Here is a 5,714-nt window from a genome sequence, read left to right on the forward strand (position 1 = left end):
GGCAATCCTCTGCTATGAGTGCAGCTGGAGTCATGGGCACCTCCATGTGTATTTTTGTTTGATGGTTTAGTCCCTGGGAACTTTGAGGGATCTAGTTGGTTGATCTTCCTATGGGGTTGCAAACCTCTTCAGCTCCTTCAGTCCAACAAAAGGGAGATAGAAGCTGTAGAGACCATATCCAGTGGATAGGCACGGCCCCCATTTGATGGATGGGACCAACCACCCATCTCAAAAATATTAACTCAGAATTGCTCCTATCAAAGGAAATGTAGGGACAAAGAGTGGAGCAGAGACTGAAGGAAAGACCACCCTGAGACCATGCCACTCTGCAATCCATCCCATCTACAGACACCAAACCTAGACTCTATTGCAGATGCCAAGAAGTACTTGCTGACAGGAATCTGGTATGGCTGGCTTTCTCATGAGAAGCTGTGCCAACTCCTAACCAATACAGATATGGATGCACACAGCCAACCATAGGACCAAGAGTGAGGATCCCAATGAAGAAATTAGGGGTAAGCTGTATTTTTTTGTGAGTCTGTTAGGCAGCCTTGGCCACAACATAGAAAATGGCTTTCATGTTTGGTATTTGGGGCCTTATTAGGTGAGCTTTGGCTCCTGGAGAGAGAAACATCAGCCCAGATAAGTAAAGTTTACTAAAAATATAGATGTATGTTTATGCTAACAATTGTGTGAATTTAGGGTTATATACTTAATAGCATAATTCCTTGTGGGTTTTCTTTTTCAGAAATCCTTATTGTTATTTTCTTACCTCCTTTCTTCTCCTGTAGCTATGTTTTCCATTCCCTAAAGAGCCCTTCTTTTCATTTTCTGTATCTGATGACTTATAATCTGACATGCCGATTTACCCTTCTTCCAACTTGTTCCATATTCTGTATTTACCTAACTCTCCTCCCCTAGGATCCCCACCACCACCCTCTGTTCCCATTTCCCTTATTAGATTACTTATACACTGATGGTCCCTTCTTTATTGACCCTCAACTCACCTATTCTGGTAATGTTCTTGTTTTACTTTCCTGGTCTATGTAGCCACCACATGCTATATACTAAATCTGAAGATTTGGACCTATGAGACTTCAGTAAGAAGGAACATGCAATGTTTATTCTTTCTGAGATTGAATTACCTCACTTAATATGATTTGTTCTAGCTATCTATATTTCTGCAAATTTCATGATATCATTTTTCATTACAACTGAATGATGTTCTACAATACATATGTACAATATTTTCATTATCCACTTGTTGATTATAAGCCATTTATGTTCTTTCCATTTCTTATCTATTGTGAATACAGCAGCAGTGAACATGTTTGAGTAACCATCTAAGGAGTAGGATGTCAAGTCTTAGGTATATGCCTAGGGGTAATAAACCAGGTCATATTTGTTTAGCTTTTTGAAACTTCTTCACAAAGATCTCCATAGTGATTGCAGCAGTTTGTAATTCCATCAACATAAAGAGAATTTGCTTTCTCTGCATTTCTTCCCTTCCCACTTCCTGAGGACTAAATTTCATTGTACCAGAAGGTGTGTGTAAGCTTCCAAAGGAGGAAGGCAATAGAGAGTCTTACCTAGCTATGATACCTATTAACTAGATCAATAGCACAATACACTAAAAATGACTAGTGGAACACAAACCTTGGTGTTAATCAATATCTCTCTAGTTGGCCTTAAGACCCACCCAACACAAGGAAAACCAAGTCTTGGAGCAGAAATCTAGCTAAAGACTCAGTGCTAGTGAAATTGTGGTTACTGGGGAGAATCTACAGCTACTAATTTACTAAAACATAATCCCTAGCAACAATATAAACGTTTCTCTTATACCCACAGACAAGCTAGAATTCATCAATTTTTGAAGAAATTACATTTTGCAACAGATGGGGATCACTATAAAAATGTTATTCAAAATACAGAGTCATGGAACCGATATATCTAAAAAGCACTCTTGCACCAAAGGCTAAGGAAACTTTGCAGAAGAGGAATTAGAAAGATTTTATGAGCCAGAAGTTCCTGAAGTTTGCTCTGAATTTGTGTCTCCTAGTAACATCAGAAACTATATCTTAATATTCTCATAAATGTGGCTGACAAAACATGATTTGAATAAGGATGACACTAATGACATGTCAAAGTGGACAGGGAAATGCTTAAAATCCCTGAACCCCATATAAACAACAACAAGTAACTGAAATTTTAAGAGCTGAAGAAATATTCTTCCTCAAGGAAGAATACACAAAATGATTGTTGAGTGCCAAGTGATTGGTAATGAAAACATGCAATTAATATTATGGACTAAACTAGTTATGTTTAGAAATACATATCTATATACAAATACATGTATGCATGCACAACGAATCAAAAGGGTGTCCATGAATTTAAAAAGGGTGGAGAGAGGTTTATGGAAGAGGTTGAAGGGAAAAGGGACAAAGGATACATCTTATAATTAAATTATAATTTGAAAAAAGAAAAATTATAAATAGTAGAAAGTATTGAAGCTTCAGTCTGTCCAGTTCCTAATTTTACATAATTATTGCTATACTTTGTTTTTAGGAAGTATGTCATTAGCTTTCTGGAGTAGATTATTGGACATATAATTACTTCAGAAAATACCAGTCAGTAAAACCAGTAATGGCGATGTAGGCCAATAGAGAGATCAAGTTACATTTACTCTTAGCCAAATAATTTATACACAATTGAAAATGGGGATCAAAGTAAGCCCTGGTCATTTTTTTTTTTTTTTGGCTGACTCGACACATGCTATACTCATCTAAGAAGAGGAATTTTAATTGGGAAATGTTACTGTTAGTTTAGGAAAGTATGTAAGGACATGTTTTTGAATAATTGATGTGGGAGATCCTAGACACTGTGGGTTTTGCATCCTTGCCAAGTGGTCCTGTGCCTTATAAGAAAATAGTCTGGGTAAGTCATGAGGAGCAAGCCAGCAATGAGCAATCCCATGTTTTCTCTTTACTTTTTGCTCCAGGTTCCTGTCCTGCAGGAATTCCTGCCTTTCCTTCCATCAGCGATAGGCTGTGATCAGATATCTTTTACATGTCCATTATGTTCCTTAAATACTAAGACATAAAATCATAAAATGGAAGAAAATCTCAACTTTGGTTTCCAAATTTCTGTGATAGACTCCAACACCAAAGGAAACTTGTACAGAAAAGGAAATTTTTATCTTATATGTCTACTGAAAAGCATTTCCAATTACCTTAAAAAACAAACATCACCACAAATAATTTTCTGTTTGGTTAAATATAAATAGTAATGTCATCAATAATTCTATTATTAGTATTACTTATAATTATGAAAACAAGATAATCTGCATATCTATCATTATATAGTTTTATCCACAAGGAAAAGCCTCTGTTATTTTACAGCTGAATGTGATAATTTTATGCATTCCAAATCTCAGAAACTAGAAAGTATCATTTTGATGATATTTTTCAGAATTTAATGATTTTAAATATGTAAAAAAATTTATCATCACACAATCAAAAGGTAGGCTAACTATCTGTTATTCCTGAGAGCACTTTGCCAGATTTTACATTTATGGAACTTCTGTATAAACACAAGGTGGATGGAAAATAGTATGTGTGTTTTCTTGTGTTTAATTCTATGTAGTCCCATACATTCATAAAAAACTCACAGCAAAGCCGGGCATGGTGGTGCATGCCTTTAATCCCAGCACTTGAGAGGCAGAGGCAGGCGAATTTCTGAGTTCAAGGTCAGTCTGGTCTACAGAGTGAGTTCCAGGACAGCAAGGGCTATACAGAGAAACCCTGTCTCAAAAAACCAAAAGAAGGAGGAGGAGGAGGAGGAGGAGGAGGAGAAACTCACAGCAGAAAGAATAGTTTGCAAAAGAAGTTGGGTGTAAAAAAGAAAAGAACAAATGGACTATAGCCTATAGACTATAGATGAAAATAATAAAAATTTAAAGTTGACACAGCTAGAAAAATGAGAGTATAGGGCATTTTGCATGAGTTTTTCTGAGAAAATATAAAGCATCTACTCCCAGTCAATACTGAGAACCATGTCTTTTTTTAGTGAATAGCTAACATCATGAACAATGTCAACTTTTCTTGACTTTCTTGAAAGTCAAGGGGCAACACAGAAAACTTGTAGGCATATTTGCTTAAATAGAGCAATCTGAGAATATTTTCTCCAGTTATGACTGATTTTTCCAGAAGTGTTTTTCCAAGTTTAAAGATGTCCAAAATCAAACTACAGACTCTATATTCTTAAATTCATTGCATGAAAATTTTACTGTTTCTATATGTTTTTCATTTAACCTTATATTTAAATTCCATTTCACTTTCTCAAGCACACTGTGTAAAATTACATTGTTAAATGTAAAAACAATTAAGACAATCTTCCATTTGTTTTCTAAGGCTATACTCACTGTGCAACCCAGAGTAGCAAGAAATAACTATGTATTCCAGATTATCCTGGAATTTCTTATCTTTTTGCTTCAAGCCCCATCATGCTGAGATTCTAGGCAGCAGTCACCATACCCAGCTAGCATAGAAACCATCTTTATATAAAGTATATACACATTCTTTCTTAAACAAGTCCTTTTTTGTGTTCTCAAACACACAAATCCCATGTTAGCTATTTCTTTTATCAATTCAATTAGAAAAACCAAGATAACAGGTTTAGAAGTAGAAGGCATTATCTGTTCTAAAACTTTGAAAGTAAAGTGCAGAAATCTAACCCAAATTGTTCAATCCTTTTTAATTCTTTTCAATAAGTACCAAGAGAAACTGTTATCAAAATTGTTGAAATTTGATGGAGTAATACTGCTTATTTCAATGTATTTGAAATGAAATTATTTCATTTTGCATTATGTCCCAAATAAAGGCTTCTTTTTAGTGTATGGAATTGTTCCTTCACTCTGATCAATTTAATTTTCCTTCAATCAGATTCAATTATGATTTTATCTTCCATCCTCACTCTAAATGTTAAAAATATTCTCTTGAAGTACTTTAGGTTATTGCATCTCTAAGTCATATTTAAGGTCCTATACCACATAAAACACTTTGAATAGAACTCATTTTAAATTGTAGAGTTGACAGAACATATTAAAGCTGATTAATTGATGATTCATAAGAAGTAGATATTGTTTTAATGTTCTGCTTCAATGACAATTGAGAAAAGAAACCTACTTTGTTTGCCTTCACATTTAATATTCATAAAAATTTCTATGTCCACTTTGGGGCTTTATGTAGTAAAATGAGCTTAATAGAATGTCTGTCTGAATATTCTATTGTCATTTCAGGGTCACCTGTCAGGAGAGCTGTTTATCCTGTACTAAGGCTCAGGTGTTAAGAGTATAGAAACAATGCAACCTGTGACACAAATCAAGAGGGCCTTCTGAAATCACCTATGAGTTTTATTTTGGTCCAAATATTTTATTTATGTTTTCATGTCTGAAGTGGAGTGAAATTTCATAAATGCAGATTATTTCAACATTCTAGTGAATTTTATCCTAGTAAACATTTTAGAAATAAACATTCCCAATAAATATTGAATCCAGTCTCAAACAGCATCAAAACAGGAATATATAAAGCACTATTTTGCATAGAGCGATGCACTAATTGTGGACACTTTTAATAATTCTTCCAATTTCTCTAAATGCATGTCAAAGGTTAAAATGAAAATGCCATCTATTTAAATTCTATGTGAACCTCCTATTG

This window comes from Mus caroli, chromosome X (assembly GCF_900094665.2).
Source record: "Mus caroli chromosome X, CAROLI_EIJ_v1.1, whole genome shotgun sequence".
Classification (NCBI taxonomy): Eukaryota; Metazoa; Chordata; class Mammalia; order Rodentia; family Muridae; genus Mus; species Mus caroli.